This window comes from Bufo gargarizans, chromosome 2, assembly GCF_014858855.1.
Source record: "Bufo gargarizans isolate SCDJY-AF-19 chromosome 2, ASM1485885v1, whole genome shotgun sequence".
NCBI lineage: Eukaryota > Metazoa > Chordata > Amphibia > Anura > Bufonidae > Bufo > Bufo gargarizans.
The window spans coordinates 464661772-464687772 of record NC_058081.1 but is presented as its reverse complement, the minus strand read 5'-3'; positions in this window follow the sequence as shown (position 1 = coordinate 464687772).

Below are 26001 nucleotides of genomic sequence, written 5' to 3'. Positions count from 1 at the left end.
TTCTGGGCAGTTTTTCGAATTTTTATGTGACTGTTGAAAGGTTGAGACAAGTATTTAACAATCCGGAGAGCATAATAATCCAATATGTGTTCAGTAATATTATGGTGACTAATTTAAACATACACAAATACTCATAAAAACAATACTCATAAAAATACCATATTTTATATGCTATGTTTTTTTTCTGAATTACAGCCACACTCCTATCTATAATAGTTTAGTTTTCTTCATCTGATTAAAGTATGTATAAAAATGTATATTTTCCCTGATTTTATTTTGTTGTTACTGTGTCCCAGACCTTCTTAATGTTTACCTCACTTTTATAGCCTATGAAATAAATGATCCCTTTTAACCAAAGGGAATGCACATTAGATGTTAATACAGTCTCCCTGTGTTCTTATGCTTCAGCTTGTCTCAATTTCCTTTACTACCGTGCAAGTGTGGTATAATCACAGAGGGGACATATGGTATCACCAAAAGGTGGGAGCATTCATATAATCTGCCATATGGCTCCTGCAATGCACTGAAATCATCTGCAAAACATCTTGTGGAGGAAAGCTGGTGGGAGGCATTCTGCTAACATTGGACATCTTATAGACATCTACAAACCGCAAGTAACAATTCAGTCTGTTTATAATTTGAACTTGTAAAAACTAAGAAAATGTCCTGTTAGTTAGATATTGTTGATTAATGAATACAGACAGCAACAGAATATTATAACTAGGATATTTAGGGATACACTAGAACAAAATAAGGGCTGACACAACAAAAAGCCGGTATGGATAAGCTAGAGAATAGCATAGGTGAATCCTAAATACATTTGCTATAACATTAATAAATACTGTAGCATTTAATACTGTAGAAACTTAGAGCTCAAGTTTAATTATAGTCTGCAGCACTGAAATCTGGCTTCTGTTTCCTAATTTTTAGGGCTCATGCACACAAACATATTTTTTGTCCACAACCGATCTGCATTTTTTGCGGGTCGGGTGCCGACCCATTCACTTCAGTGGGGCCACAAAAGATGCGGACAACACACAGTGTGCTGTCTGTATCCGTATGTCTGTTCCATTGTATTAGAAAATAAATAAGGAATATAATTGAAAATCGTGTGTGATCACCTATTAATTAAGCAAACAACCTGGAGAGGCAATCGTATGAAGTATGTAAAGCCTAAAACATAACTTTTAATACATATTATTAATATAAGATATCCCTGAAAATAAATAATAAATCACAATACACATAAAATGTGGTAGGAAAAGGCCGGTGGACAGCACCTAATATTGAAAACCAATTTTCCTACCTCAACCCGGGAGGTTCCAATGACATCCACGATCCCAGGAAGGAAGCTGAAACAGAGGTAGAAGCTATCCCTGGGCTAGATGACGTGGTAATTGTATATGACAGGGTGGGGAGAAAAATCTCTAATTAAGCCCTAAATGGGGGGTACTGTTCTGGCCCTGATAGCTAAACAAAGGTAGCAGCCTAACAGCAGAGCACCCGCCCTGATAAGGGCGACCCTGTCATGAACCTTGCCCTGAAATAAGTAGCCCTAATAAGCCCTGCTCCCATCTATCCCTACATGCATGTTTCGCCTTCAGAAAAAAACTCATCAGGGAAAACATGGGGAGCTGAGCACAAATGTGGTTGGAGTCAAGGAGCCGCGTTGCGGGCCATAATGCATTGGCCCCGGACCGTCGGTTCCAATATAACGTTGGAGTTGAGTCCAGATGTGAAGTCAGCTCAAAGGCAAAATAGGGAGCGGTATTGATGGCATGTGATAATGGCCTAAATCCTCCCTGACTAGGGGCCTAGTGTTTGCATGTGATGAAAAGCCATTCCGTTCCATTGTATCCGCAAAAATATAGAACAGGTCTTATTCTTGTCCGCAATACAGACAAGGATTGGACTGTTCTATTAAGGCCGGATGTTCCGTTGCACAAAATGTAGAATGCATACTGCCGGTATCCTTAATTTGCAGCCCACAAAACAGGCAACAATCATGTGCATGAGCCCTAAGTGGTAGCAAGAAATGCAATAATAAAATATAGTGGTGATGACATGTTTTTAACTGATATTTCCATAAATTAAAGGATGTGTGGATTTTAATTTAAATATACATATACTTATGTGGAAAAAGAAGGATGGATCCAGCTTCCCATAAAAAATAATTTTTTTTTTTTTTTCTTTATTCTTGTTGTGGTAAAATGACATACATGGACACCACAGTCTACGCTTTTCAGACAAAATAAATCTTAGTCAATATTTATGACAGAGCAAAGTGTAAAAGAAAACCTTTTCCTTTTAAAGCAAAAAGACCCAGCCCCTGTGCTGTTTGCCTATTCCCGACACCTGAGTGAAGGGAGGAGGAAATAACCAGCCAGGGAGACACCCAGTTTGTGCATACATATATGAAAACATGTTAAAAGCATGAAATACTTGCTATTTATATTGTAAAACCAAATCATGTTTTTTATTTAAACCATTAGGTGCGCAGCTCCCCAAACTAAACATCCAAAATGCTTCTCTACTCAGAAGCTTGGATTTGTGATCACCACTAGAGTTGAGCGAACACCTGGATGTTCGGGTTCGAGAAGTTCGGCCGAACATCCCGGAAATGTTCGGGTTCGGGATCCGAACCCGATCCGAACTTCGTCCCGAACCCGAACCCCATTGAAGTCAATGGGGACCCGAACTTTTTGGCACTAAAAAGGCTGTAAAACAGCCCAGGAAAGAGCTAGAGGGCTGCAAAAGGCAGCAACATGTAGGTAAATCCCCTGCAAACAAATGTGGATAGGGAAATGAATTAAAATAAAAATTAAATAAATAAAAATTAACCAAAATCAATTGGAGAGAGGTTCCATAGCAGAGAATCTGGCTTCCCGTCACCCACCACTGGAACAGTCCATTCTCAGATATTTAGGCCCCGGCACCCAGGCAGAGGAGAGAGGTCCCGTAACAGAGAATCTGTCTTCATGTCAGCAGAGAATTAGTCTGCATGTCATAGCAGAGAATGAGGCTTCACGTCAGCCACCACTGCAACAGTCCATTGGCATATATTTAGGCCCAGCACACACACAGGCAGAGGAGAGAGGTCCCGTAACAGACAATCTGGCTTCATGTCAGCAGAGAATCAGTCTGCATGTCATAGCAGAGAATGAGGCTTCACGTCAGCCACCACTGCAACAGTCCATTGGCATATATTTAGGCCCAGCACACACACAGGCAGAGGAGAGAGGTCCAGTAACAGAGAATCTGGCTTCATGTCAGCAGAGAATCAGTCTGCATGTCATAGCAGAGAATGAGGCTTCACGTCACCCACCACTGCAACAGTCCATTGGCATATATTTAGGCCTAGCACACAGGCAGAGCAGAGAGGTCCCGTAACAGACAATCTGGCTTCATGTCAGCAGAGAATCAGTCTGCATGTCATAGCAGAGAATCAGGCTTCACGTCACCCACCACTGCAACAGTCCATTGGCATATATTTAGGCCTAGCACACAGGCAGAGCAGAGAGGTCCCGTAACAGACAATCTGGCTTCATGTCAGCAGAGAATCAGTCTGCATGTCATAGCAGAGAATGAGGCTTCACGTCAGCCACCACTGCAACAGTCCATTGGCATATATTTAGGCCTAGCACACAGGCAGAGCAGAGAGGTCCCGTAACAGACAATCTGGCTTCATGTCAGCAGAGAATCAGTCTGCATGTCATAGCAGAGAATGAGGCTTCACGTCAGCCACCACTGCAACAGTCCATTGGCATATATTTAGGCCCAGCACACACACAGGCAGAGGAGAGAGGTCCAGTAACAGAGAATCTGGCTTCATGTCAGCAGAGAATCAGTCTGCATGTCATAGCAGAGAATGAGGCTTCACGTCACCCACCACTGCAACAGTCCATTGGCATATATTTAGGCCTAGCACACAGGCAGAGCAGAGAGGTCCCGTAACAGACAATCTGGCTTCATGTCAGCAGAGAATCAGTCTGCATGTCATAGCAGAGAATGAGGCTTCACGTCAGCCACCACTGCAACAGTCCATTGGCATATATTTAGGCCTAGCACACAGGCAGAGCAGAGAGGTCCCGTAACAGACAATCTGGCTTCATGTCAGCAGAGAATCAGTCTGCATGTCATAGCAGAGAATCAGGCTTCACGTCAGCCACCACTGCAACAGTCCATTGTCATAAATTTAGGCCCAGCACCCAGGCAGAGGAGAGAGGTCCCGTAACAGACAATCTGGCTTCATGTCAGCAGAGAATTAGTCTGCATGTCATAGCAGAGAATCAGGCTTCATGTCAGCCACCACTGCAACAGTCCATTGGCATATATTTAGGCCCAGCACCCAGGCAGAGGAGGGAGGTCCCGTAACAGAGAATCTGTCTTCATGTCAGCAGAGAATCAGTCTGCATGTCATAGCAGAGAATGAGGCTTCACGTCACCCACCACTGCAACAGTCCATTGGCATATATTTAGGCCTAGCACACAGGCAGAGGAGAGAGGTCCCGTAACAGACAATCTGGCTTCATGTCAGCAGAGAATTAGTCTGCATGTCATAGCAGAGAATCAGGCTTCATGTCAGCCACCACTGCAACAGTCCATTGGCATATATTTAGGCCCAGCACCCAGGCAGAGGAGGGAGGTCCCGTAACAGAGAATCTGTCTTCATGTCAGCAGAGAATCAGTCTGCATGTCATAGCAGAGAATGAGGCTTCACGTCAGCCACCACTGCAACAGTCCATTGGCATATATTTAGGCCTAGCACACAGGCAGAGGAGAGGTTCATTCAACTTTGGGTAGCCTCGCAATATAATGGTAAAATGAAAATAAAAATAGGATTGAATGAGGAAGTGCCCTGGAGTCCAATAATATATGGTTATGGGGAGGTAGTTAATGTCTAATCTGGACAAGGGACGGACAGGTCCTGTGGGATCCATGCCTGGTTCATTTTTATGAACGTCAGCTTGTCCACATTGGCTGTAGACAGGCGGCTGCGTTTGTCTGTAATGACGCCCCCTGCCGTGCTGAATACACGTTCAGACAAAACGCTGGCTGCCGGGCAGGCCAGCACCTCCAAGGCATAAAAGGCTAGCTCTGGCCACGTGGACAATTTAGAGACCCAGAAGTTGAATGGGGCCGAACCATCAGTCAGTACGTGGAGGGGTGTGCACACGTACTGTTCCACCATGTTAGTGAAATGTTGCCTCCTGCTAACACGTTGCGTATCAGGTGGTGGTGCAGTTAGCTGTGGCGTGTTGACAAAAGTTTTCCACATCTCTGCCATGCTAACCCTGCCCTCAGAGGAGCTGGCCGTGACACAGCTGCCTTGGCGACCTCTTGCTCCTCCTCTGCCTTGGCCTTGGGCTTCCACTTGTTCCCCTGTGACATTTGGGAATGCTCTCAGTAGCGCGTCTACCAACGTGCGCTTGTACTCGCGCATCTTCCTATCACGCTCCAGTGCAGGAAGTAAGCTGGGCACATTGTCTTTGTAGCGTGGATCCAGCAGGGTGGCAACCCAGTAGTCCGCACAGGTTAAAATGTGGGCAACTCTGCTGTCGTTGCGCAGGCACTGCAGCATGTAGTCGCTCATGTGTGCCAGGCTGCCCAGGGGTAAGGACAAGCTGTCCTCTGTGGGAGGCGTATCGTCATCGTCCTGCCTTTCCCCCCAGCCACGCACCAGTGATGGACCCGAGCTGCGTTGGGTGCCACCCCGCTGTGACCATGCTTCATCCTCATCCTCCTCCACCTCCTCCTCATCCTCGTCCTCCTCGTCCTCCAGTAGTGGGCCCTGGCTGGCCACATTTGTACCTGGCCTCTGCTGTTGCCAAAAACCTCCCTCTGAGTCACTTCGAAGAGACTGGCCTGAAAGTGCTAAAAATGACCCCTCTTCCTCCTCCTCCTCCTCCTCCTCCTGGGCCACCTCCTCTTCCATCATCGCCCTAAGTGTTTTCTCAAGGAGACATAGAAGTGGTATTGTAACGCTGATAACGGTGTCATCGCCACTGGCCATGTTGGTGGAGTACTCGAAACAGCGCAACAGGGCACACAGGTCTCGCATGGAGGCCCAGTCATTGGTGGTGAAGTGGTGCTGTTCTGTAGTGCGACTGACCCGTGCGTGCTGCAGCTGAAACTCCACTATGGCCTGCTGCTGCTCGCACAGTCTGTCCAGCATGTGCAAGGTGGAGTTCCACCTGGTGGGCACGTCGCATATGAGGCGGTGAGCGGGAAGGCCGAAGTTACGCTGTAGCGCAGACAGGCGAGCAGCAGCAGGATGTGAACGCCGGAAGCGCGAACAGACGGCCCGCACTTTATGCAGCAGCTCTGACATGTCGGGGTAGTTGTGAATGAACTTCTGCACCACCAAATTCAGCACATGCGCCAAGCAAGGGATGTGCGTCAAATTGGCTAGTCCCAGAGCTGCAACGAGATTTCGCCCATTATCACACACCACCAGGCCGGGCTTGAGGCTCACCGGCAGCAACCACTCGTCGGTCTGTTGTTCTATACCCCGCCACAACTCCTGTGCGGTGTGGGGCCTGTCCCCCAAACATATGAGTTTCAGAATGGCCTGCTGACGTTTACCCCGGGCTGTGCTGAAGTTGGTGGTGAAGGTGTGTGGCTGACTGGATGAGCAGGTGGAAGAAGAGGAGGAGGAAGCCGAGAAGGAGGAGGTGGCAACAGGAGGCAAAGAATGTTGCCCTGCGATCCTTGGCGGCGGAAGGACGTGCGCCAAACAGCTCTCCGCCTGGGGCCCAGCTGCCACTACATTTACCCAGTGTGCAGTTAGGGAGATATAGCGTCCCTGGCCGTGCTTACTGGTCCACGTATCTGTGGTTAGGTGGACCTTGCCACAGATGGCGTTGCGCAGTGCACACTTGATTTTATCGGATACTTGGTTGTGCAGGGAAGGCACGGCTCTCTTGGAGAAGTAGTGCCGGCTGGGAACAACATACTGTGGGACAGCAAGCGACATGAGCTGTTTGAAGCTGTCTGTGTCCACCAGCCTAAATGACAGCATTTCATAGGCCAGTAGTTTAGAAATGCTGGCATTCAGGGCCAGGGATCGAGGGTGGCTAGGTGGGAATTTACGCTTTCTATCAAATGTTTGTGAGATGGAGAGCTGAACGCTGGCGTGTGACATGGTTGAGACGCTTGGTGACGGAGGTGGTGGTGGTGGTGTTGGTGGTACATCCCCTGTTTGCTGGGCGGCAGGTGCCAACGTTCCTCCAGAGGCGGAGGAAGAGGCCGAGGCGGCAGCAGCAGAATAGGCCGAGGCGGCAGCAGCAGAAGAGGTAGCAGGGGGAGCCTGAGTGACTTCCTTGGTTTTAAGGTGTTTACTCCACTGCAGTTCATGCTTTGCATGCAGGTGCCTGGTCATGCAGGTTGTGCTCAGGTTCAGAACGTTAATGCCTCGCTTCAGGCTCTGATGGCACAGCGTGCAAACCACTCGGGTCTTGTCGTCAGCACATTGTTTGAAGAAGTGCCATGCCAGGGAACTCCTTGAAGCTGCCTTTGGGGTGCTCGGTCCCAGATGGCGGCGGTCAGTAGCAGGCGGAGTCTCTTGGCGGCGGGTGTTCTGCTTTTGCCCACTGCTCCCTCTTTTGCTACGCTGTTGGCTCGGTCTCACCACTGCCTCTTCCTCCGAACTGTGAAAGTCAGTGGCACGACCTTCATTCCATGTGGGGTCTAGGACCTCATCGTCCCCTGCATCGTCTTCCACCCAGTCTTGATCCCTGACCTCCTGTTCAGTCTGCACACTGCAGAAAGACGCAGCAGTTGGCACCTGTGTTTCGTCATCATCAGAGACATGCTGAGGTGGTATTCCCATGTCCTCATCATCAGGAAACATAAGTGGTTGTGCGTCAGTGCATTCTATGTCTTTCACCGCTGGGGAAGGGCTAGGTGGATGCCCTTGGGAAACCCTGCCAGCGGAGTCTTCAAACAGCATAAGAGACTGCTGCATAACTTGAGGCTGAGACAGTTTCCCTGGTATGCATGGGGGTGATGTGACAGACTGATGGGGTTGGTTTTCAGGCGCCATCTGTGCGCTTTCTGCAGAAGACTGGGTGGGAGATAATGTGAACGTGCTGGATCCACTGTCGGCCACCCAATTGACTAATGCCTGTACCTGCTCAGGCCTTACCATCCTTAGAACGGCATTGGGCCCCACCATATATCGCTGTAAATTCTGGCGGCTACTGGGACCTGAGGTAGTTGGTACACTAGGACGTGTGGATGTGGCAGAACGGCCACGTCCTCTCCCAGCACCAGAGGGTCCACTAACACCACCACGACCATGTCCACGTCCGCGTCCCTTACTAGATGTTTTTCTCATTGTTATGGTTCACCACAACAACAAATATATTATTTGGCCCAATGTATTGTATTCAAATTCAGCGGGATATAAATTTGAGGCCTAGTATTTAGGCGCTGGGTGACCGGTATGGATTTAGTGACAGAATTAGACTTGGAAATGCACAGAAGCGTGTGTGTGAAGTTATTCTGAATGACCCTATGTGCACCTTCAATATGATCTACCCTTTTAGGGATAGATTTCAAATAGCTCTGATATAGCAGAAACGACTAAATTATGAAATTGCTAAATTGGGAATTGTATTTCAACCCAGAACAAAAAATGTGCTTTGACGGACACTAAATAACTTTCCCAGCCACAACAGGACAGCGGTAACGAGAGATTTAGCGGGATATAAATTTGAGGCCTAGTATTTAGGCGCTGGGTGACAGGTATGGGTTTAGTGACAGAATTAGATTTGGAAATGCACAGTAGCGGGTGTGTGAAGTTATTCTGAATGACCCTATGTGCACCTTGAATATTATATACCCTTTTAGGGATAGATTTCAAATAGCTCTGATATAGCAGAAACCACTAAATTATGAAATTGCTAAATTGGGAATTGTATTTCAACCCAGAACAAGAAATGTGCTTGAACGGACACTAAATAACTCGCCCAGCTACAGCACTAGGGACAGATTTAGCGGGATATAAATTTGAGGCCTAGTATTTAGGCGCTGGGTGACAGGTATGGGTTTAGTGACAGAATTAGACTTGGAAATACACAGTAGCGGGTGTGTGTGAAGTTATTCTGAATGACCCAATGTGCACCTTGAATATTATATACCCTTTTAGGGATAGATTTCAAATAGCTCTGATATAGCAGAAACCACTAAATTATGAAATTGCTAAATTGGGAATTGTATTTCAACCCAGAACAAGAAATGTGCTTGAACGGACACTAAATAACTCGCCCAGCTACAGCACTAAGGACAGATTTAGCGGGATATAAATTTGAGGCCTAGTATTTAGGCGCTGGGTGACCGGTATGGATTTAGTGACAGAATTAGACTGGGATATGGCCAAAAAATAAACAGACTATTGCTGGTTAAATGCACTTGGTGTGACAGCTTCACCCTGATGTAGGCTTTAGCCAAAAAACAACCACACCATTGAGGGTTAAATGCACTTGGTGACAGGCGCAGCTTGCCCCTGATTTAGTATATGGCCAAAAAATGAACAGACTATTGCTGGTTAAATGCACTTGGTGTGACAGCTTCACCCTGATGTAGGCTTTAGCCAAAAAACAACCACACCATTGAGGGTTAAATGCACTTGGTGACAGGCGCAGCTTGCCCCTGATTTTGTATATGGCCAAAAAATGAACAGACTATTGCTGGTTAAATGCACTTGTTGTGACAGCTTCACCCTGATGTAGGCTTTAGCCAAAAAACAACCACACCATTGAGGGTTAAATGCACTTGGTCGCAGCTTGTGCTGGCGCACCACAAGGCACAAAATGGCCGCCGATCACCCCAGAAAAATGTGACTGACAAACGGTCTGGGCAGCCTAAAAACAGTGAGCAATTGAGGATCAGCAGCTCAATGATCCACAGCTGCAGATCGATCAGTTAATCAAGTCCTTTGGAGGAGTTAATCTGCCTAATCTCGCCCTACTGTCGCAGCCGCAACCTCTCCCTACGCTAATCAGAGCAGAGTGACGGGCGGCGCTATGTGACTCCAGCTTAAATAGAGGCTGGGTCACATGGTGCTCTGGCCAATCACAGCCATGCCAATAGTAGGCATGGCTGTGATGGCCTCTTGGGGCAAGTAGTATGACGCTTGTTGATTGGCTGCTTTGCAGCCTTTCAAAAAGCGCCAAGAAAGCGTCACAAAAGCGCCAAGAAAGCGACGAACACCGAACCCGAACCCGGACTTTTACGAAAATGTCCGGGTTCGGGTCCGTGTCACGGACACCCCAAAATTCGGTACGAACCCGAACTATACAGTTCGAGTTCGCTCATCCCTAATCACCACCCCTGATGGGGCGTGATACTCTTTCGATTCCCTGGACAGAAAAAGCTGCAGTGCTTTCTTTGTGAACTATCGCAAAATGTGAACTTACGGCAGATATATTTCTTGTCCTGAAATAGGGAATGTCAGATAAATGTTTGTGTATCCTTGCTTTAATCTGTTTCGTTGTACAACCCACATATTGTAATCAACATTCCTTGCATGTTATAACATAAACCGCAAATTCTGTATTGCAGTTAATAAGCTGTTTTATTTTGTGTGATTTACCATTGGCTGTTGAAATTATACTCTTGCTGGTCTCCATGTAGCTACAGCAAATGCACCTATTGCTGGCCCATCTGTAGTTGCCATTATAGGATAACCAAGTCTGCTGCGGTTTTGTGTGTTCAGAGAATAGGCTCGGGCTGATTTTGTACCCCAATGTACCCCAATGTAGGTGCTCTACGTGCCACACGCCTGAGGACACTATACCATCCCATCCCTGATCACCATTAAGTACATGAAAATGTCCTCTAATAATTTTGCAGACCTCAAAATATTCTTCACTATAGCTTGTGACAAAGGTAATTGGTTTATCCTGTTTATCAGCTACTTCTGAAGCCTTTCTTGATTTTTTTTTTCTTGTTTTGGCTGGGTATTGAGAAATACAAGATTTTGTCTGTCAAGAGACAGTACTGTTTTAGTAGCCCTCTTTATATCATTAGTGTTGTACTGTCTGGTCTGTAGTCTTATTTATATTTTTTGTGCCTCCCTCATAAATCCAGAATCATCCGAGCAGTTGTGTCTCGCCATAATCATCTCCCCCCCTTGGCACATTTTTTACCACATGGGGAGGATGACAGGACATTGCCAAAAGAGTGGTATTTCCCGCAGTGTCCTTCCTGAAGGTCGTAGTAGAGACAACCTGTAGGTCAGAATCACCCCAGAGGCAAAGATCTAAAAAGGAAATAGACTGTGTATTATTTGACAGACTAAACTTGAGAGAGTCTAATCCCTGATTAAGGAAATCTCCAAAAAGTGGTATGTCCGCCATATCGCCCCTCCACACCATGTCAATATAACGGCCATACCACTTAATGGAGGTAAAAAAAGGATTAATGTCTGCAAACAAAAAATGTTTCTCCCACCACGCCATAAATATATTGGCAACCGATGGTGAAAATTTTTCACCCATGGAAACTCCAGAAATCTGAAGAAAATATTTTTCATTAAACATAAAAAAATCCAGGGCTATGCAGAGAAAATCCTGTAGCTGCAATGTGTAGTTGCTGTATGAAATCAGAAACCAGCGCAGAGAGTCAACAGTCAAATGGTGAGGAATGTTGGTGTACAGGGAGACAACATCTGCCGTTAGCCAGACATAACCCTTCTTCCATATAAATTTATTAAAGGACTGCAATACAGAACGTGTGTCCTTTAAAAAACCTGGTATGTGGGGTACTAAGGGCTGAAGGAGGGAATCCACCCACTCCGACAACTGTCCGGAGTATGAGCCAATGCCGGCCACAATAGGCCTCATGGGGGGGTGGAAACCCTCCTTTATGTACCTTAGGTAATGCATGGAATATGGAAATGGTTGGTTGTTCAACAAAAATATAATCTATGGCCTTCTGATCAAAAATACCCAACAAAAAGCCTTCTTGCAGAATTCCCTTCAAAAGAGGCTTTTCAATGGAATATATGTAGTTGTATCTTGTAACATTTTTAACACTTCTGTTTTATAAACATCACTGTCTAGTAAAACCACTGCTCCCCCCTTGTCAGCCTCTTTTATCACTAAATCGTGATCTTTCATTAACTCTCATAATGCAACAGATTCCTCTTTAGTCATGTTGTTCCTCCTCCTAGAAAAAGCATGCATGTTGTTACCAACATTTTTCATATAAAGAACAGAGGTCTTTTTCAACTAAATCCTGAAATCTGTCAAGAGCAGGTGATCTTGATCGAACGGGATAAAAATCCCTATTAGAAGTTCTAAAAGACTCAGAGGTATTTAATGTATAAGATGCCTGCTCCTGACACATTTCCTGCAGGTTGGCAACCTGCGCCAATTCTGTAAAATCAAAAGACGCAGCAAGAGACAAATCATGTATATCAATAGGAATATCTACTGTGTCAGCACAGGTGGAGTCCCTCCCCGCCATTGTATCAATATTATCCTGTACTAAAACATAATCACCAACCCCATTTATCTGGAAATGCTTCCTTAATGTTAAATTACGGGCCAGACGATCCGATTTGCAGCGAGATGGATACCGACGTCCTCTTGCAGTGTTTCCTCCCCGTCCGTTGTTTTTTGCTGAAGGTCTACTGTTACGTGAGTCTACATTGGTGGATATGTCGCTGTTAGCAGAATTGGAAGGAACGTAAACATCAGGAATTTCTGCAGCTGAGTCTGAAGACTCCGCCTCTGTAGAACTGAAGGAAACCAGAGATGGTCGGTGTCTTCTATTGCGGCCCATCCTTTTTAATATGGATCAGGGAGTATTTGCCCGTGCCTCGGACCACGTACATACTTGATTTGATTTGTAGTCCATTAGGTCCCTATTAAATTTGTTCTGTTTAAACTGGATCAGACTTTCTTCCAGTTTGCTGAGATTGATCTTTAGTTTGTTGTCTAGATCTTCAAACTGTTATAATCCATGTTAATACAGTACTTTATCCACCCCCTGTAACAAGAGATGAGTGTAGTTTTCAAAATTCTATTTAATCTCCTAGTCATATTTTTCCAAGAAATTCTCTTTGTTGCATTTTAATTTATGATACAAATGAAATCAGGTCCATCCCAGGCTACAGTTAAACTTTAGCTAAACATTTACTGTTTGTCAAAATAACAGGCAGATCACACACACACATATATATATATATATATATATATATATATATATATACTCACCTAAAGAATTATTAGGAACACCATACTAATACGGTGTTGGACCCCCTTTTGCCTTCAGAACTGCCTTAATTCTACGTGGCATTGATTCAACAAGGTGCTGATAGCATTCTTTAGAAATGTTGGCCCATATTGATAGGATAGCATCTTGCAGTTGATGGAGATTTGAGGGATGCACATCCAGGGCATGAAGCTCCCGTTCCACCACATCCCAAAGATGCTCTATTGGGTTGAGATCTGGTGACTGTGGGGGCCATTTTAGTACAGTGAACTCATTGTCATGTTCAAGAAACCAATTTGAAATGGTTCGAGCTTTGTGACATGGTGCATTATCCTGCTGGATGTAGCCATCAGATGATGGGTACATGTTCTCATTCTGTTTACACCAAATTCAGACTCTACCATTTGAATGTCTCAACAGAAATCGAGACTCATCAGACCAGGCAACATTTTTCCAGTCTTCAACAGTCCAATTTTGGTGAGCTTGTGCAAATTGTAGCCTCTTTTTCCTATTTGTAATAGAGATGAGTGGTACCCGGTGGGGTCTTCTGCTGTTGTAGCCCATCCGCCTCAAGGTTGTGCATGTTGTGGCTTCACAAATGCTTTGCTGCCTACCTCGGTTGTAACGAGTGGTTATTTCAGTCAACGTTGCTCTTCTATCAGCTTGAATCAGTCAGCCCATTCTCCTCTGACCTCTAGCATCAACAAGGCATTTTTGCCCACAGGACTGCCGCATACTGGATGTTTTTCCCTTTTCACACCATTCTTTGTAAACCCTAGAAATGGTTGTGCGTGAAAATCCCAGTAACTGAGCAGATTGTGAAATACTCAGACCGGCCCGTCTGCCACCAACAACCATGCCACACTCAAATTGCTTAAATCACCTTTCTTTCCCATTCTGACATTCAGTTTGGAGTTCAGGATATTGTCTTGACCAGGACCACAACCCTAAATGCATTGAAGCAACAGCCATGTGATTGGTTGAATAGATGAATAGATAATAGCATTAATGAGAAATAGAACAGGTGTTCCTAATAATTCTTTAGGTGAGTGAGTGTGTGTATATATATATATATATATATATATATATATATACATACATACACAGTCCTGATCAAAAGTTTAAGACCACTTGAAAAATGGCAAAAAATCTTATTTCGCATGGCTGGAGCTTAACAAGGTTCCAAATAGAGCTTCAACATACAACAAGAAGAAATGGGAGTGAGACAAAACATTTTTTGAGCATTCAATTTAATGAAAACAACAAATAAACTGAAACAGGCTGTTTTTCAGCTGATCAAAAGTTTAGAACCACACCTCCCAAAAAAAAACTAAAAACTAAACCCCCCCAAAACAGAAATCCAACTTCCAATCATGAACTCAGTAATGAGTAGCTCAGCCGTTATTGTTTATCACTTCAAAAATTCTTGACACAAGCGTTTCCATGAGGTCAGTGGGAACATTTCTCCAAGTGGTGAAGACGGCTGCACGAAGGCCATCTACTGTCTGGAACTGTTGTCCATTTTTGTAAACTTCCCTTGCCATCCATCCCCAAAGGTTCTCCATTGGATTTAGATCAGGGGAACATGCAGGATGGGCCAAAAGAGTGATGTTATTCTCCTGGAAGAAGTCCCTTGTCCTGCGGGCATTGTGTACAGTAGCGTTGTCCTGTTGAAAAACCCAGTCATTACCACACAGACGAGGGCCCTTAGTCATGAGGAATGCTCTCTGCAACATCTGGACATAGCCAGCGGCCGTTTGATGCCCCTACACTTCCTGAAGCTCCATTGTTCCACTGAAGGAAAAAGCACCCCAGACCATTATGGCGCCCCCTACACTGTGGCGCGTAGAAAACATCTCAGGTGGGATCTGCTTGTCATGCCAGTAACGTTGGAAACCATCACGAACATCAAGGTAAAAAAAAAATCTCATCAGAGAATAAAACTTTCTTCCACCTTTGAATGGCCCATGTTTGGGGCTCTCTTCAAAGTCCAAACGAGCAGTTCTGTGGCATTCAAGGAGATGAGGTCTTTGAAGAAGTTTTTTGTTTTTGAAGCCATTCAGTCTCAGATGCCGTCTGATGGTTATGGGGCTGCAGTAAGCACCAGAAAGGGCCTTAATTTGGGTCGAGGATCGTCCAGTGTCTTGACGGACAGCCAATTGGATCCTCCGGCTCAGTGCTGATGAAATTTTTTTGGGTCTTCCACTTGACTTTTTTGTTCCATAATCCTCAGGATCATTTAAGAAATTCCAAATGACTGTCTTCCTGATCTCCCACCTTAGCAGCAATGGCACACTGTGAGAGACCATGCTTATGCAGTTCAACAACCCGACGACGTTCAAAAAGGGAGAGTTTTTTGCCTTTGCCATCACAACGTGTGACTATGTGACAAAAAATGACAATGAATCCACATTTTTGCACAGATTTGGCCTTTTAGAGGCCTGTGGTCCTAAAATTTGGATCACCTGAAAAACAGCCTGTTTCAGTTTAATTGTTATTTTCATTTAATTGAATGCTCAAAAAATGTTTTGTCTCACTCTCATTTCTTCTTGTTGCAAGTTGAAGCTCTATACCCACAGATAATTATATCATATCATGTGACCAATACATAATTAGTGAATTAACTCCAGATATAAAAGATAAAACATATCATAATCACAAAATTACATGATAGTTGTGATAAAATGTTGCTGTAGCTATTAAAACATGATTAGTGAAGTTACATATGACATATACAGATACATTTCATTCCCTTATATAACCTCTAAACATCATATCTTTATATAACCAAAGTGCTGAAATAGTTAATAGTGTACAGTGACATGTGCTAGTGATTAGTAATGCTGAGGAGAGATAACACTAACGCTGGGAAAACACTTACCCCTATGAACAACATTCCCATGCATGCAGCTTTTGGCGTGTGCTAGATATTACTGCTCATGCCCTGGTTTGCGTGTAGAGCATATACGTCATTGTGACGAAGGAGGCCCTCCTGGAATATGCGCAGATCAGTCTCTCACTTCAAACGGCCATCTTGAAAGAGGTCAATGTGCAGCACCTGAACCTACGGATACTGGAAGCCTGTGCTAGCATTTCTCCTGCGGTGTTGCTATCAGTGTGTGAAGAGTGGGAGAAGAGGGTTGCATTGACAATCCAACACAATGGCCAGCACATTTAGCACATTTTATAAGTGATCACAAACTTGTAAATAACTCATGAAATAATAAAGTTACGTTAAAACCAAGCACACCATTGTTTTTCTTGTGAAATTCCTAATAAGTTTGATGTGTCACATGACCCTCTTCCTATTAAAAAAACTAAAGTTGGATTCAAAATGTCTGACTTCAAAATGGCCGCCATGGTCACCACCCATCTTGAAAAGTTAATATCACCAACCATTCCCATTTTATTAAGGTGTATCCATATAAATGGCCCACCCTGTATATATATATATATATATATATATATATATATATATTAAGGGATTGCTTTCTCTCAGGGGATCACAGTCACAGACTTCTTTGCAGACAACCGGATTTAATGTCCAAACTGGTGCTTTATTGTGGCACTTAAGCACCCATACAAACATAAGCATCAAAATGAAATAAATACCTGCCTGTCTGGGCTCTAACTAATACACAATAAAGCACAGGTTACACTCAGGGTCTCAGGCTCCAACCCTCTCTGTAGGGTCTGTGGTAAGGTGTACAGGACTGGAAGGCATGTTGTCCCACTCGGGTACTCCCACCCCTCAAAGCCCCCCCCCTCTCCTCCCAAACAGAAAGGGGAAGAAGTGGGGCAACCACCCAAACAGAACCAGGCAAGGGGACAGAAATCAAAGGGGTGACGAGGTATAAGGGCAGGAACACACACGACGACCGCAACCAGCCCGACCCCTGAAAACCAGCCTACACGGAGGGTCCGCAGCCAGTACGCCAGGGGAAGATAGCCAGCCAACACGGCATACACGTCAAGTGAACCGCACCAAGAAGTTACCCCCCCCCTCCACTCTCCCTCCGGAGAATGGCATGTCTGCCAAGAACTGATTGGTCAAACATGCTGACACCCCCTTCCGGAGGATTGGGACCAGGAACATGAACCAGACTGGAATACAAAGAAAATCGGAATCAAAGGGGTACAGAGGTACACAAGCAGAACACATAAGACGACCGCAGCCAGCACAAAGCCCCTAGCAACAGCCTACATGAAAAACGCAACAGGAGTGGCAATGAGCAGAGAAGGACTAGCTCCACCAGTAGAATACTGCGTGGCCTTGCCCATAGCACTCTGCACGCCAAGGGGAATGCCGCCAGCCTACACGGCCACAAAAGTCACTGCAGTGTGCTAACACCTCCCCCTCCACTCTCCCTCCGGAGAATGGCATGTCTGCCAAGAACTGATTGGTCAAACATGCTGACACCCCCTTCCAGAGGATTAGAAGCAGATGCCTGCGCCGATAACGGAAAACACGGCCGTAGGCAGAACTGCAAGCTAAAAAGGCTACACCGGACGTCGCCCCTGACAACCAGCATTCACAAAGAACACCGCAGCCAGTAAACTAAGGCAACCAAATCCGATACCTAAAGGCACCATAAAGAGGGAAATACAGAATGCACACACACAGTGGCGACTCTAGGAACAATATATAGGGGGGGGCACAAAGATACCACAGTCAAAAATGGGGCGGCAAAAACAAAATAAGTATATAGAAATAAGATTACAAAATACGAGAGAATTGCGGTATGCAGGGATACATTTATAATAAAACAATTTACTTACAAAAGAAGCTATTGAGTCATCTGCTGTGCCGTCCTCTGCTTGCTTCCACGGATTCTTTCCCCTTCTTTCTGTCTCTCGTCAGTGCACAGGCGCACTGTTATGGTGGATCTGTGGAAGACACACTGTTATGGGGGATCTGTGGATGGCACATTATGCCTCTCATTAGCCCTCATTATGCCTCTCATCACTCCCATATCAGCCCCCATATCAGCCCTTATGCCTCATTAGCCCCCATTATAAGCCCTTATGCCTCATTAGCCCCCATTCTTCTTATTAGCCCCATTAGCCCCCATTATGCCTCATTAGCCCACATTATGCCTCATTAGCCCACATTATGCCTCTAATTAGCCCCCATTATGCCTCTTATTAGCCCCCATATGCCTCCAATTAGCTCCATATGCCTCCAATTAGCCCCCATATGCCTCCTATTAGCCCCTATATGCCTCCTATTAGCCCCCATATGCCTCCTATTAGCCCCCATATGCCTCCAAATAACCGCATATGCCTCCAATTAGCCCCATATGCCCCATATGCCTCCAATTAGCCCCCATATGCCTCCTATTAGCCCCCAATTAGCCCCTATATGCCTCCAATTAGCCCCTATATGCCTCCAATTTGCCCCCATATGCCTCCAATTAGCCCCCAATTTGCCCCCATATGCCTCTAATTAGCCCCTATATGCCTCCAATTAGCCCCCATATGCCTCCTATTAGCCCCCATATGCCACCTATTAGCCCCCATATGCCTCCAATTAACCCCATATGCCTCCAATTAGCCCCATAGACCCCATATGCCTCCAATTAGCCCCCATATGCCTCCAATTAGCCCCCATATGCCTCCTATTAGCCCCCAATTAGCTCCCATATGCCTCAAATTAACCCCATATGCCTCCAATTAGCCCCATAGACCCCGTATGCCTCCAATTAGCCCCCATATGCCTCCAATTAGCCCCATAGACCCCATATGCCTCCAATTAGCCCCCATATACCTCCAATTAGCCCCATATGCCTATTAGCCCCCATATGCCTCCAATTAGCCCCATATGCCTCCTATTAGCCCCTAAATATGCCTCCAATTAGCCCTCAAATATGCCTCCAAATGCCCCCATATGCCTCCAATTAGCCCCCATATGCCTCCTATTAGCCCCCAATTAGCCCCTATATGCCTCCAATTAGCCCCTATATGCCTCCTATTTGCCCCCATATGCCTCCAATTAGCCCCCAATTTGCCCCCATATGCCTCTAATTAGCCCCTATATGCCTCCAATTAGCCCCCATATGCCTCCTATTAGCCCCCATATGCCACCTATTAGCCCCCATATGCCTCCAATTAACCCCATATGCCTCCAATTAGCCCCATAGACCCCATATGCCTCCAATTAGCCCCCATATGCCTCCAATTAGCCCCCATATGCCTCCTATTAGCCCCCAATTAGCTCCCATATGCCTCAAATTAACCCCATATGCCTCCAATTAGCCCCATAGACCCCGTATGCCTCCAATTAGCCCCCATATGCCTCCAATTAGCCCCATAGACCCCATATGCCTCCAATTAGCCCCCATATACCTCCAATTAGCCCCATATGCCTATTAGCCCCCATATGCCTCCAATTAGCCCCATATGCCTCCTATTAGCCCCCAAATATGCCTCCAATTAGCCCTCAAATATGCCTCCAAATGCCCCCATATGCCTCCAATTAGCCCCCATATGCCTCCTATTAGCCCCCAATTAGCCCCTATATGCCTCCAATTAGCCCCTATATGCCTCCAATTTGCCCCCATATGCCTCCAATTAGCCCCCAATTTGCCCCCATATGCCTCTAATTAGCCCCTATATGCCTCCAATTAGCCCCCATATGCCTCCTATTAGCCCCCATATGCCACCTATTAGCCCCCATATGCCTCCAATTAACCCCATATGCCTCCAATTAGCCCCATAGACCCCATATGCCTCCAATTAGCCCCCACATGCCTCCAATTAGCCCCCATATGCCTCCTATTAGCCCCCAATTAGCTCCCATATGCCTCAAATTAACCCCATATGCCTCCAATTAGCCCCATAGACCCCGTATGCCTCCAATTAGCCCCCATATGCCTCCAATTAGCCCCATAGACCCCATATGCCTCCAATTAGCCCCCATATACCTCCAATTAGCCCCCATATGCCTCCTATTAGCCCCATATGCCTATTAGCCCCCATATGCCTCCAATTAGCCCCATATGCCTCCTATTAGCCCCCAAATATGCCTCCAATTAGCCCCCAAATATGCCTCCAAATGCCCCCATATGCCTCCAATTAGCCCCCAAATATGCCTCCAATTAGCCCCCAAATATGCCTCCAATTAGCCCCATATGCCTCCAAATGCCCCATATGCCTCCTATTAGCCCCCATATGCCTCCTATTAGCCCCATATGCCTCCTATTAGCCCCCATAATGCCCCCAGCAGCCACATTTTTTACAAAATAAAAAAAAACACTTACCTCTCCTGCTCCTGGACGGACGCCGCCTGCCATTTTCTCCCTCCTCAGTCGACTGTCCTCTAAACTGGCGCGCACAGCGTCACAGAGCGACCTCACGCTGTGTGCAGCCCTGCACAGCCGACAGCCGAGGACCAGGAAGTGGTGAGTACAGAGCGTTCACCACTTCCTGGTCCTTCTGTACTAATGAGCGCTTCCATAATGGAAGCGCTCATTAGTATTCACTCGGGGGAATCAGCGGGGGGGCACCTGGGGGGGCAAGGAACAACATAGGGGGGGCAATTGCCCCCCCCTCGCCCCCCTCTAGCGACGCCACTACACACACACCACAGATAAGCAGAAAACAGAACAAAAAAAAACACAAGAGTTTATTGCACAAACAAAAACCAGGGAAGGCAGCACAGACAAAACATGAGCTCTATGTACCGTCAGCACAGTGGGAGCAAACCCCCACTGCGCCACTGTCTATTAATACTCCAGAGGGGCATGACTAAGCAACTCCTGGTATTCACTAGGGCCCCGGATGGTAGGGTTAGGCTTTGCAGCAGGAAGTTGCCAGGGTCCACTCTGGAGCGTTAACTAGACAGTGACAGCAGGAACGAATGGACAACAGGTACCAGAAGGTACCGACAGCACATAGGCATACATAACATAGACAGGCCAATACAAACAGGGCAACTAATAACACAAGCAGGAGTTCATAGCAAAGAAACAGGAGTGACAATGAGCAGAGAAGGACTTGCTCCACCAGTAGTAAACTGCATGGCCTTACCTATGGCACTCTGCTGCAAAGAAAGGTGCAGCAAGGGCTTGCTGAACAGAGACATTGTCAGTATGGGATCTGCATCTCCACTGCAGGGTGGCAGATCGCTGTCTACACATTGCAGCTCTATGGGTCCCAGTACTGGCTTACCTTGTAGGAGACGCAGGTGCCCGCCAGCATACCGTCGCATCCGTCCTCTTTGCCAGGTGTCATCTGATGAGCTATAGCACGCGCGCGCGCACCTCTCCCTTTCTTATAGGAGTAGGCAGCTGGTTCCTGATTACCATCCCCACCCGAAGGCGGGACTAGTTGTATTTAAGGCAGCTTCACTCATCATGAAGTGCCCAAGCGTGGTTGTTGTACCTCTGGACTCCCGCTGAAGCACTCCACTGTGTCTGTTTGTTGGATTTCCTGGATTCTGACCTCCGCTTCATTTGACTACGCATCTGCCTGCTGTCTGTTTATTGGACCTCCTGGATTATAGACCTCTGCACTGCCTGACAACGCATCAGTCCATCTCTTCCAGTAAGTCTGCCTGGATCCAGTCCCTGCGCTGCCTATGAGACTGCTTATATCTGCACTGCCTGATTATGCATCTGCCCATGTAAAGTCTGCCTGGATCCAGACCCTGCGCTGCCTCTGAGACTGCTTATATCTGCATGCTATATTGCTCTGAACTTTGTGTTGCCTGTATCTGTCAAGTGACTTTTTGAATACTGTCTGCCAGTAAAGACCGTCTGTTACTTTATTCTGCCTTTGTTGGACTCTGTTCACACTACTGCAGGTAGCTGCATTCAAGGTAACAGGTGCAGACACCAGGGTCCTGTCTCTGAGAGTCAGCAGTCTGCGATATTGGACTAATTCCAGTCCTCTATCAGCTGACACAGAGGATCCACATCCTCTGGTCGTAACAGTACGCTTGGGCCCTGGATCCCGCTGGCTCTAAACCAGGAATGTCTGAAGTACTACTTGAACTTGAACAACAGCGTACCACCCAGAAACAGGTGATAAATTACTTGCAGCATGTAGCTGCTCGCCTGGACTCCCTTGCTACAGCACAGTCTGCACAGGCTCCTACTGCTCCTGCTGTCCCTGTTGCGGCTGCAGCACTGCCAAGCATTTCTGGACCACGTTTATCTGCTCCGCCCCGTTACAGCGGCAACCCGAAAGCCTGTCGTGGGTTTCTTAACCAGTGTACAATTCACTTTGAACTGCTTCCTCATCACTTTCAATCAGACCGCGCCAAAGTGGCGTTCATTATCTCTCATCTCGAGGGTGAGGCTCTGGCCTGGGCGAATCCAATATGGGAGAGATCTGGTCCTATCACCAAGAATGTGGCACTATTCATGGGCTCTTTTAAGAAGGTGTTTGAGGAGCCAGGTCGAGCTTCTTCTGCGGCTTCCTCTCTGCTGCACGTCCGTCAAGGAAGCTGGTCGGTGGGCCAATACGCCATTCAGTTCCGCACCTTAGCGTCTGAAGTTTTGTGGAATGAGGAGGCTTTGGTGGCGGCCTTTTGGGAAGGGTTGTCTGGACGTATTAAGGATGAACTTGCAGGTCGTGATGTGCCTACCTCCCTTGAGGCTCTGATCTCTCTGGCTATTAAAATCGACATACGGTTTTCGGAGCGAGCTCGGGAGGCCCGTCAAGAGAAAAGACTTCCACAACAACTGTTTAAGTCTAATATGTCTCAACCTCCATTACGCACCTCCTTTTCGGATCCTGAACCCATGCAGGTGAATTCCACTCGGCTCTCGGATGAGGAACGTCGTCTTCGCATGTCTTCTGGACTCTGCCTCTACTGTGGTGGTTCGGGTCACCGTGTCCGCAACTGTCCCCAGAAGTCGGGAAACTCCAATGCTTAGGGTCTTTGGGAGAGGCGGCTCTAGGCGAAAACTGCTCCACTCTCCAAATTCCTGTGACTCTGGTTCTTGGGGGCATCAAGGTCTCCATATCTGCTTCCTTGGATTCCGGGTCTGCGGGGAACTTCATACACCAAGCTATGGTGAGTCAATACCACATTCCTGTACGCCTGCTTCAAAATCCCCTGCTGGTGACTGCCGTCAGTGGACAAGTACTGACGGATCCAGTCCGGTTCATCACTGAGCCGTTGGAACTGCAGGTAGGGTGGTTACACGTTGAAAAGATTTCTCTATATGTGCTCCCTGAACTGTCCCATTCTCTTTTGCTGGGGTTGCCCTGGCTTAGGATGCACAATCCAGTAATCGAGTGGAGCTCTGGAGAGGTTCTTCAATGGGGACAGCTGTGCCAAGGCAAGTGCTTATGTTCCATTCAACGAAGGGTCTCTATATCCCCTCCTAAAAACCTGGAGGCCTTGCCAGTGGTCTATCATTCCTTTGCGGATGTGTTCGATAAAAAAGAGGCTGAGACACTACCTCCCCATCGCCCCTATGACTGCCCAATTGATTTACTATCTGGGACTTCTCCTCCTCGGGGTCGTGTTTATCCTCTGTCCCCTGCCGAATCGCAGGCAACAGCAGATTACATTAAGGAGAACCTTGAGAGGGGTTTCATCAGGAAGTCTTCCTCACCTGCAGGGGCAGGATTCTTTTTTGTGAAAAAGAAAGATGGGTCTCTTCGCCCCTGTATAGACTACCGTGGTCTGAATAAGATCACCATCAAGAATAAATACCCTTTACCGTTAATTTCTGAATTATTTGATAGACTGCGTGGGGCTCGGATCTTCTCTAAGTTGGACTTGCGGGGGGCATATAATTTAATACGGATTCGTGAGGGTGACGAATGGAAGACAGCTTTTAATACCAGGGATGGCCACTATGAATACCTCGTGATGCCCTTCGGGCTCAGTAATGCCCCTGCTGTCTTCCAGGAGTTTGTCAATGACATTTTTCGAGATCTGCTCTATTCTTGTGTTGTTGTCTATTTGGATGATATTCTTATTTTTTCCAGAGACATCAGAACTCATCGCAGGCATGTGCAGATGGTCTTACAACGCTTACGAGAGAATCGTCTGTACGCTAAATTGGAAAAGTGTGTCTTTGAAAAGTCGTCCCTGCCCTTCCTGGGATACATCATCTCGGATCATGGTCTCAAAATGGATCCTGGAAAGGTGGCAGCAGTGCTCGACTGGCCCCGTCCCTCCGGCCTGAAGGCAATACAAAGGTTCCTGGGCTTTGCCAATTATTATCGTCAATTCATCCGTAATTTTTCTACCCTAACAGCTCCTATTTCTGGCCTGACCAAGAAGGGTGCCAATCCCAAACTGTGGTCCCCTGAAGCTGAGACAGCATTTTCCTCCCTCAAGCAAGCCTTTTCTTCAGCTCCAGTCCTTAGACGCCCAGAACCCAACAAACAGTTCTTCTTGGAGGTGGACGCATCCTCTGTGGGAGCCGGGGCCGTCCTATCACAGAAGAATGCCTCAGGTCGTATGTCTCCTTGTGGTTTTTTTTCTAAGTTATTTTCCGCTGCCGAAAAAAACTATTCTATTGGGGACAGGGAACTCCTAGCAATTAAGTTGGCTCTAGAGGAATGGAGATATCTTCTGGAGGGTTCTAGCCTACCAGTCATAATTTACACCGATCATAAGAACCTCACCTATTTGCAGACAGCTCAACGACTTAATCCTCGTCAGGCCCGTTGGTCTCTCTTCTTTGCCCGATTTAATTTTCAATTGCATTTTCGGTCCGCTGACAAAAATATCAAAGCGGACGCTCTCTCCAGGTCCTTTGAAACCACAGATTCAGAAGACGAACCCCAGTTTATCATTGAACCAAATAAAGTAGTCCCAGTGGCTCCAGTTAACCTGTCCAAGATTCCCCCAGGTAAGATCTTTGTTCCGGAATCTAAACGAAGGAAGGTTTTACAGTGGGGGCATGCATCCAAGATTGCCGGCCATCCAGGTCAACGGGGGACCTTGAATCTCATCTCCAGACATTACTGGTGGCCATCCATAACAGCGGATATTGTAGACTTTGTGGCTTCCTGTACCTTGTGTGCCCAGAATAAGTCTCCCAGACTGAAACCTGCAGGTTTATTATTGCCTCTTCCGGTGCCTGAGGTCCCCTGGCAGCATATTGGTATGGACTTCATAACCGATTTACCTGTCTCTGAGGGCTGTACAGTCATTTGGGTTGTCGTTGACCGTTTTTCTAAGATGTCGCACTTTATTCCGCTTCCAGGTCTGCCATCTGCTCCTCGTCTTGCTGAGCTATTTATTTTACATATCTTCCGCCTTCATGGATTTCCCCTCCATATCGTCTCGGATAGAGGAGTACAATTCACCTCCCGGTTCTGGAGATCTTTATGTAAGTCTCTGAATGTCTCTTTGGACTTCTCTTCTGCCTATCATCCACAGACTAACGGCCAGGTGGAACGCATGAACCAAATATTGGTCAGCTTCCTGCGACATTTCACCAATGCCCATCAGGATGACTGGGTGAAGCATCTTCCCTGGGCAGAATTTGCTCATAACAATAGAGTCAACCAAGCCACAGGTAAATCCCCATTTTTTGTGGTCTATGGACGACATCCAAGTGTTCCTCTTCCTGTGCGGCCTTCTTCTGGAGTTCCTGCGGCAGATTCCTGTGTGGAGCAGCTGTCTCGGGTCTGGTCTGACACTAAAGTATCGCTTCGGAGAACAGCGGACCAGATGAAAAGGTCTGCGGATAAGAGGCGCAGACCTCCTCCTCAGTTTGCCATTGGAGACAAGGTATGGCTTTCTTCTAAGAATATCCGTCTCAGACTTCCCTCTTACAAACTGGCTCCGCGATTCTTGGGACC